This window comes from Phyllostomus hastatus, unplaced genomic scaffold, assembly GCF_019186645.2.
Source record: "Phyllostomus hastatus isolate PE091 unplaced genomic scaffold, TTU_PhHast_1.1 phas_contig_196, whole genome shotgun sequence".
In the NCBI taxonomy this organism is placed as follows: Eukaryota; Metazoa; Chordata; class Mammalia; order Chiroptera; family Phyllostomidae; genus Phyllostomus; species Phyllostomus hastatus.
The window spans coordinates 40,178,107-40,188,402 of record NW_025333709.1 but is presented as its reverse complement, the minus strand read 5'-3'; the positions used below and the strand labels follow the sequence as shown (position 1 = coordinate 40,188,402).

The window sequence follows — 10,296 nt, the reverse complement described above, 5'->3', positions numbered from 1 at the left end:
TTCATTCATTGGTTGATTCTTGTATGTGTCCTGACAGGGATTGAACCTACAACCTTGGTGTATTGCAAGCTAGGGGTGTATATATAGTTTTTTGAAAATAATTTTGGGAGGTAAAATGAGACTTTATTGATCTGAGGACATAAGTTATTACAACACCAATAATGCTGCATGATTGGCTCTGTATAACATGTGGCTTGCTGGCTTCTCATTCTGTGTTTACTTATTTGTATGTGTCTTTATATTGATATGGACATTTGAAGGGTTCAATAAAAGTCTTGAAATTATATAAAATTTAGACACATTTTTCCTTTTTCCAATTTCAACAAAATATTCTTTTTATGGACTCCATTTCTGGTAATACTCCATCCTTGCCAGTGTTTGGAATTGCCTTAACTGTAACCTGAATGACACTTGTGCTTGCTTGACAACTTTTGCGTTATAGCTGATTAATCTTGTGTGTGCATCTCTACTTCTCACAAGGGAGTTTGTGATACAGTAAATAATGAGAAAATTAATTGTTACTTATTAATTAATTAATTAATTAATAAGTCTCAAATTCATAAGACTTTCAAACATAATAAAATATCACATTGTTCAATGATTTAAAAATTTACAAATAAAAATCAATGGTTTCTGACATGGTTTCAAAGTTTATTGTCTCTGGAAAAGAATGCTTAAAAATTTATCAAAACTTGTGAAAAGTTAGCAGTCTAAAACATAGCTGGATTTCCAGTGAATGTATCCTGTTCAAAACATGTCTTTTAAGGCATTATCTTGAGAACTAATATCAATAAAAAGCATTTTTCTGTTGATTAACCAAAACAAATTATATATATAAATCATTGTTATTATATAAGATAACTATTTGACATGAACTAAGAGTGATAAAAATTAGAAACTTGGCATTAAGTACTGAAGATATTATTACTATTTAGTACAACTCATTAGGAATATTAAAAAGAAGTGATTTTAGTGTTTTAATTATGTCATTAGCAAGTGGGAAAATGCAGTGGAAAAGAACACTGTGCAAAATACCTACATAAAGACTAATTATGGTAGTCCTCTTTCAGTATCTCATAATGTCACATAATTTGTATCTAGAGTAAAAGAGAAAAAAATGTATTTGTTTCCAAAAGAAGGCATGAACTATTTAATATTGCCTCAAAAGAATTAGCATCACATGACAAGAATACTCTGTTAACAGACTAGAAGGCATACATACAGCACTAAAACCTGTTTTGTTTCTTATGGTAGACTTAGAAATAAGGATAAATATTGGACCATGTGCCAATCTGTCAGTTTTGTCACTTTTACATATTTCTATATGGCTTCAAATAGCTCTCAACAAAGGTACAGGTAGGAGTCACATCTTAAAATCCTGGACTCACAGGAGAAAATGTCTTAACATTCTGACTTGTAGGGTGGAAGCATGAGGTTGTAGATGCTGCTCAAGAAGATCTTGAGAGCAGGATTCTCAAACCTGAGTGGGGATGAGATTTCCTTAGTAATGAGAGATATGATTGTAATTATTCTTTTTCCCTTTGCTTTTGTAGTGAGGGCTTTTGAAAATGACACTTTTTTGTTGTTGTAGTATGGAGTAGCATTGTGTTTGGATTCAGCAAAACTGTAGAATTACAGATTCTGTATTCTCATGTTTTTATTTGCAATCACGGGAAAATGATAGCCTGTTATTGTGCAAATCTAAGGGCTATGAATGAATTTTTACAGTGTTTGATCAGTCAGGGTCCACCTAGGGGAGCAGAAACTTTTCTAAAGATATTTAAATTATTTATCAGACTGCTAATGAAAATGCTATGAAAGCAATCTAAAAATGAAGAAGTATTAGGGACAGTAGGAGAAATTACAAACTCTAAGAATATGATAAAGTGAGGAGGTAGTGATCTTGGCACCAGGGGGCTGGCTGAGTCAAAGGCTGCTGGAATGATTTAGATCCTGTTTAGTCATAGCTGGAGCCAAGGCAGAGCATAGGAACTGCTAGAGAAGCAAGGAGATGTACCTTGGCTTTTCCTTTAGTTCCACCCTCTAATCTCTCACCCCGGTTTTCTATTGGTTTAACTCAGCCACAAGTGAGCTTGCTGCCCACCAATATAGAAAGTGTAGCCTGCAGCATCAGCCCCCTGTTATACAGAGCCCAGCACCAGAAAGGCAAGGACTGAGGAAAAGCACACAATGGACTAGTTCATAGTTCACATGTGTGCTTGGTAAGTGAAGCATTTCTGATATCTGCCATTACTTAACCAACCCATTCATTTTGAAATATTTATAGAGTTGGGTATGTATGATACAAGAATTATGCTTTTGGTAAATTAGTTCCATAGGTTGTTAATAAATATTTATGTTAAGGAAATAATATGTATTTTTGCTCAAACAAGTGAGTGTAACAAAGTTAAATAAGGTTGTTTACTTCAGGATTTTTAGAACTTCATTCTGAATGTGACTTTATAGAAGGTGATTTGCTGTTTAATCTCCCAAAATTGGAGATTAATTGACCTTGGAATCCTTTGTCTTTGATAGAATATTTTGATAGAACAAGAATCTTTATCTATACTCATATAAACCTTATTCAATTTACATAATTTTCATCTTTTTTTGCTTATATTTATGTTACTCTTATGATATACCACAGCTAATATTACAAAAAAGGAAATACCAGGATCAGGAACTAATTTAAAACCATGTTTGGATTTAAAATTCTCAAAATAATCACCGGTGCTAAGTGCCAGCTGTTTCAAAACAAGGGATGAACACATACATTTTCCAGGACTTCTTATGAGCCCCAGAGTGTCAGATCCTGGTGTTGGCTATTCCTACGAAGGCAAATTTAAGTAGAAACTGATTCCAAGATTTTATTTTCTCAGCCTCATTGCTTCTCGTGTCCCAATACACTCCATGTTACTTTCCTTACCTTTATCCTCACCTGTACCCACAGATTTCTCTTGACCCAGTGATTTTTTTAAAGATTTTATGTATTTATTTTTAGAGAGGGAAGAGAGGGAGACAGAAAGAGAGAGAGAAACATCAATGTGTGGTTGCTGGGGGCCATGGCCTGAAACCCAGGCATGTACCCTGACTGGGAATTGAACCTGCGACACTTTGGTTCATAGCCTGAGCTCAATCCACTGAGCTATACCAGCCAGGGCTGACCCAGTGATTTTTGCCTGCAGTGTTCCACCTGTTGAAATGCTCTGACATCCCTTTGACCTGCCACAAATCAAATAGTTCTTCAATTCTCAATTCAAATGTCACATGTTTTGTAAAAATCTCTCCAGATATTCCTCTCTGCAAAATGAATTGCTCTTTCCATTTAGTTATGGTTGTATTTGTTATGTCTCTATTATGCCACCTATCACATTTCATCATAGTTAGCTAGATACTTGCCTGTTTCCGATGATATGATATAAATCCTCAAGTTAGAAATTATATTTTATGCTTGCCTATAGCCTTGGGTTTTTTGTATTTTTTTTGCACAGTAATAGGACCTTTGTAGCTAATCAATGAACAGTTTTTAAATGACAAACTCTGACCCATAAAAGTATACAAAGTAAACATAGAAAAAGCAACAAAGAAAACATAGTTTGAAAATTACTATTTGCTATATTGTCTAGGGAACCACCTGAATTATTTAATTCACATTGACTGTGAAAGCATAACCCTGGTCTACACAGCCTATTAAAATATTATTCCATAGGCAAACTCATTTAGTTTCTCAATCTCCACTAAACAAATTTGTTATGCACCCCAATACTTCTATTTTTGTATTCATCTAAGTTCTTTTCCTATGTGTACAAATGGATAACCCTCTGTTTTACCCCCAAGGCATATTCAAGCTTGAAAAAGGCTATAGTAATCCAAAAAGAGAAGTGTATGCTATTCATTCCAGCAAACCATGACTATCAAAGAGAATGCCAAAGGGCATTATTCATTAAAAAAATGAATTAACAGGGCTTTCTGCAATTTTGCTGCAGATTTTTCTTTTATAAAAGGCTGAAAGAATGCATGATGCAGTGGGCCCAAAAGCAAAAAATACATTCTGGCAACTATTCAAATGAAAATTCAGCTATGCTGTGTTCATGTGGCAGCCTGGGTGTTTATACATTGTCTGTCATTTTAACAGTGAAGCACTCAGACAATCTAATTGGGTTATTAAAATCACTTGTTTGAGAGAGACTAGCTTTCCCTGAAATGCTTCTATATAAAGCTACTTTTGAATGGCAGAGAAAGGTGTATCAGGATCTTTTATCTAAAGGGAAAACTCACAAAAAAATTCAAAACAGAAACAAAACAAATAAAATATGAAAACAAAACACACGTAAAACATAGGAAGTTTATAGGGTCAAAATTATTTATAATTTCTGTGTAATGATTTAATTATGAGTTGAGATTGCTTCACTAGTCCATATATTGTTTCATAGTTTTGACTCTTGCTTAACCAGGCATTAGTAGTTTGAACCATTCCTACATTACCACTTCATCTTATTTATCATGTGTATCTTTCTATGTCTACATTGTTATCCTTTATTGACTACTGGTTTTGCTACTGCCTGTAATCCTCTTTGCTACAAACCTCTCTAGATACTTTAATGTCATCAATAGTAAGTGGAAGTGGAAGCACAATCTTAAGCATGATGGTCACTGGTTGCTGCCTGAATATCAGAGAGTAAAAGTTGCTATGGATCCTTAGCAAAGCCAAAATCCTTCATAGTTTCTTTCCAGAAATATTTTATTGGCTTTTCCCTAAAATGCTCAGTTAAATTAACGTCAAATATAATTGTATTTCTAGTATGATGAACCTCTAGTTCAACAACTATTAATTCTAGACCTCTGGTCAAGATGGATGTGTAGGTAAATATGGCTAACCTCTTCATACAACCCCAGCAAAATTGCAATTAAAATACAAAACAAATGTTACCCAGAATCATCAGAAAATTTAGCTGTATGGAAATCTGACAATTAAAGAATTGAATAATTCACATTCATCCAGACAGGTAGGAGGGGTGGAAAGGTGGAGAAATATAGAGATGTAGAGACATGCAGAGATACCTAGAGACATGGAGATTAATGGAGATGCAGGAATGTGGAATGGGTGCTCCCACACTAACATGTGGTGGATAAAAATTAGGAAGGATACCTTGGGAGCAAAGGATCCCAGCCCCACACCAGACCACTCAACCCAGGGTTCCAGTGCCAGGAAGATAAGTCCGCATAACTTCTAGCTATAAAAACCAGTGGTGGTTGAGGCAGTGGCAGAAGTTGTGAATTTCTCAGAAGTATCCTCTTAAAGGACCTACAATGGGCTTAGGAGTTACACAGACTCACTCCCTTTGGGCTCCAGCACTGGAGCAGAAGCTGGAAGGGCATCAGTAGCATATGGGGAAAATCTGAAGTTTTTGTCTCAGAGCAAGTGCCAGGAGACAGCTTCCTCCTAGACAAAACTCAAGAGGCCAGACAGTGGGTATTGTCCCCTTTCACAGTCCCCCCCACCACACCACATAGAGTCACAGAGCCATGACACCATATTGGAGGTGCCATCAACCTGGTTCACATGGTCTGCCACACCCTGGTGATTACCTAAGGCTCTATCACATCCAATTTACTAGTGCACTTTTCTACAATAGGCCATGCTACTAAGTCAGGGAATCAAAGCAGCTCTACCTAATATATAGAAACAAAGGGAGGTTGACAAAATGCGGAGACAGAGAAATATGGCTCAAATGAAATAACAGAACAAAACTCCAGAAAAAATAAGTAAACAAAATGGAGATAAGAAATCTATCAGATATGGAGTTCAAAACACTGGTATTGGGATACTTATAACACTCACTGGATACTTCAATAGCATTCAAAAGACCTACACAAAAATGAAGGTTACACTAAGTGAAATAAAGAAAAAATTACAGGGGAAAAAAAAAACAGGAGACTGGATGAAGCTGAGAATCAAATCAATGATTTAGAACATAAGGAAGAAAAAAAATTCAATCAGACAGCAAGAAGAAAAGGGATCCCAAACAACAAGAATAACAACAACAACAAGGAGAAGCTAAGAAGCCTCTGGGACAACTTCAAACATACAAACATTTCAATCATAGGGGTACCAGAAGGAGATGAGACAGGCCAAGAAGTTGAAAAGTTATTTGAAAAAAATAATGAAAGAAAACTTCCCTAATTTGGTACAGGAAATAGACATATGAGTCCAGGAAGCACAGAGTCCCAAACAAGGTGGATGCAAAGAGGACCACACCAAGACATGTCATAATTAAAATGCCAAAGGTTAAAGATAAAGAGAGAATCTTAAAAGCAGCAAGAGAATAAAGATAGTTACCTACAAAGAAGTTCCCATAAGACTGTCAGCTGGTATCTCAAAAGAAACTTTGTCTTCCTGGTGTGAAGTTGCATGAGTTCTTTATATATTTTGGAGATCAAACAGTTGTCTGAGGTATTATTGGTGAATATCCTCTCCCTTACGGACATTTCACTTTAGATTTTGCTGATATTTTCTTTAGCTGTGAAGTAGCTTTTCAATTTGATGTAGTTTCATTTGTTTTTTTCTTTTCTTCATGTCCCTTGCTCTAGGGAACATGTTGGTGAAAATATTGCTGTGTGGAATATCTGAAATTTTTTCTATGTTCTCTTCTAGGGCTCTTATGTTGTTGCAACTTACATTAAAGTCTTTTATCCATCTTGAGTTTATTTTTGTGTATGGTGTAAGTTGGTGATTGAGTTTCTTTTTTTATTTGTTTTAGCATTTGTTGAAGAGGCTATTTTTATTTCTTTTATGTTCCTGCCCCTTTGTCAAATATTAATTGACCACAGAGACAAGTGTTTATTTCTGAGATCTCTATTCTGTTTCATTGATCTATGTGTTTGCTCTTATACCAATACCAGGCTGTTTTGATTACAATGGTGTTATAATATAGTTTGATATCAGGAACTGTGATCCATCCTGCTTTGTTCTTTCTCAAAATTGCTGAGCCTATTTGGGGTTATTTCTGGTCCCACATAAATTTTTGAAATATTTGCTATATATCTGTGAAATATGTCATTGGTATTTGAATAGGGATTGCTTTGGATCAATAAATTGCTCTGTGTAGAATGGACATTTTGATGATATGAACTCTTCCAATCCATGAACAAGGTATATGCCTCCATTTGTTTATATCTTCCTTAATTTCTTTCTTCAGTGGTGTGTAGTTTTCTGAGTACAGGTCTTTTACTTCCTTGGTTAGGTTTATTCCTAGGTATTTTATTTTTCTTGTTGCTATAGCAAATGAGATTCTCCCGTAATTTTTCTTTCTGATATTTGCGGGGGGATGAGGGGGACAATGGGGAAAAGAAGGAGAAAAGTCAAGGAACATGTATAAAGGACACAAGGACAAAGACAATGAGGACAGGACTGAATGTGGATGATGAAGAAAGGGAGGGTGGAAGAGAGTAATGGAGGGAAAAGTGTAACTGAACAACAATTAATAAAAAATAAAATAAAATAAAATGTCTTGATTCACAGTAAAAAGAAGGAACTTGCAAGCTAGAAGGGACTGGCAAGAAATATTCAAAGTAATGAAAAGCAAGGGCCTGTGACCTAGATTTCCCTATCAAGCAAAGCTATCATTTAGAATGGAAGGGCACATGAAGTGCTTCTCAGACAAGCTAAAGAATTTCATCATCACTATACCAACATTATTTGAAATGCTAAAGAGACACATTTAAGAAAAAGAAGATCAAAATTATGAACAATAAAATGGCAATAAACTCACAACCACCAACAACTGAATTTAAGGAACAAGTTAAGCAAATAAGCAGAACAGATACAGAATAATAGATATGGAGGTCATTTGGAAAGTTATCATTTGTGACGGGATGGGGGAGAATGAGGGAAAAGGTGCAGAGATTAGGAAGTACAGTTGGTAGAAACAGAGTAGACAGGGGATGTTCAAAACAGCATAAGAAATAGAATAGCCAGAAAACTTACATGCATGACCCATGGGCATGAACTAAATGGGGAAGGATTGCTGGAGGAAATGAAGGGTAGTGGGTAGAGGGGATGAAGGGGGAAATTGGGGCAACTGTAATTGGGGCATAATCAATAAAATATATTAAAAATAAAAATATATAAAACTTGCATTAAAAAAGAAAATTCTAATATCAAGCTTTTATTATTATTATTTTAACATAAAGCCAGTGGTACTACCTTCATCCAAATGCATATAGAAAGGTAGGAAAACTTGTAATTAATTGGTGTGAAAATGTGGAGGATACCGGGCCATCAGTATTCATCTCGGCTGTGGATGCCTGTCGAAACACAAGAAAAACATACACATGGACAACTGAGTCCTGTGGGGAAATAGGGACGAAACGGCCACTCTCTCTAGTGGAGAACATTCCGTTCTCCTGCCTGAGCAGGCTTTTATTGGGTTCATTTACACAGGAATTCAGGTAAAGTTCATTAATCATTGTTAGGAAGTAAGGATCAAACAATAGATAACAAGGAAGTCTGAGGGCCTATTTTGAGTCAGAGTCAGAGAGCTGTAAAACTTTGAGGAACAAACTTACTTCTTGCTTGGACCCTTATCAGTTAATTGAGAGCATTCTAAACAAAGCAGGTTTCACAGGATTTTACATATTATTTCTTAGGCCTGATTGCCCAGGGACCTCACCTTTTCCAGCACAGGGCTGCACCACCCTCTGTCATTGTTTCAGGCTTAGGTGGAGCAAGGGAAATAAGGCAGCCAAGGGATAAGGATATTTTCTCGCAGACAATGAGGACTCAGGTTTTGTCAAAGCTGAGGGGTGAGGGTCCATCACCCCCTTTTGCTATAGCTCCCAAAGTCCTTCCTTGGGGGCCTCCCATGTGATGGTGCCTGTCTTGGGTTGTTCCCCCATTGGGGAATCTAACCCATCATTGGCTAACCGACCAAGCATTGGGGGTCAGGCAGAGTGAAGTAAAAGGAGCAAAAGCAGCACTCCTGCCAGGGAGGTCTGGCTTACCGTCCAAGGCATTCCCTCAGCCTTAGCCTTGGCAGGGGTTATGGCTTCTGATACCAGGCAGGGTGGTTCCCAACATGAAAATAAAAGGGATACATTTTGGTGTTTAACACATATTTTAGAGTAAATTTTTACTCTAAAATAGGGATTTTATTTTTAATTCAGGGATTATTTTTAATTCAAATCTTATTCATAATTACATCAATCCCCACAGTGCACAGCAGACATTTACCTTTTTGCAGAGTAAGAACTGAAAAGGTTGTTAACTAAATGAAGTTTAACTAGTGCTAATTAATAGGAACATTTAAGCCATAAGAAGAGAGGAGTGTTGCAGCGCTGAACTAGATACCTCAGTCATAAAACATCTAAATATGATGTTTTCTGGAAAAAAGATTCTGGGAAATCTGGGAAGACATCAAAGGAGAATCAGGTTATAAGAGCCTATGACTTTGAGAAAGAAAATTATAAAGATCTGAGTGGTTCAGAGAAGGGTAGCGACACAAAGATTCCATGAATTGATAAGCGTGGGAACAGAAGGACTTCAGGTATAGTTGAAGATATGGGGGGTAACGTACAAATTGCTGAAAATATTTGGAGCTGATATTAACAACACTCTTCTTGCAATGGAAAAGAGACTAGCAGTGTGTACCAACATTTCTCACAAAACCAGTAACCAGAAAATCAAACGTATTTGGTAAACCTAAGATAAAATATTCTCAGCAATTTCTGACTTTGTTTTAGCAGTGGCGGATAGATGTGCAGAAGAACAAGAAGAAAACTAGCTAATTTGTTTCTACAGCAACAAAACATTTTCCAATAATTTAAACTTGTTCAGAGTTAGAGACTAAAAACAAACTTTTTTATGAGCAATTCACAAAAAGTGTGACAGACTTGGAGAAGAATCATGATACTCTACTTACTGATGCACAGAATGAACTTGGAAACGAAGTGCTATGTTGCAAAACAAAGGACAATGGACATTCAGCAGCAGGAGATGGCAAGTATTTGAAAGTCTTTTCAACCCATGTTATTCTAATGACTCTGAAGGAAGAACTTGAACTAAAGTAATATGATACCATTACATTAGCTAAGAGGCATTCAAGTTTTTAGAGTGGTTTAAAAATTCTAGTTTAAAATATCACATTGTGTTAATTATTAGCTCAAGTGCAAGCCTCTTTTTTTCTGTTATACTCCAAGGAAAATCTAAACAGTTACATGAATAGCAGCAATTCCTAAATTGGAATTGCACCAATCTTTCTGCTTCCTAATAGTAATAGTGAGTTTTTGTCTCTAACA

General features: G+C 36.0%; 1 pseudogene; it reads left to right on the top strand.

Moving 5' to 3' along the window:
- The first annotated feature begins 7,875 nt into the window (after positions 1–7,875).
- Positions 7,876–10,068, top strand: LOC123815633 (annotated as a pseudogene).
- Positions 10,069–10,296: the final 228 nt, after the last annotated feature.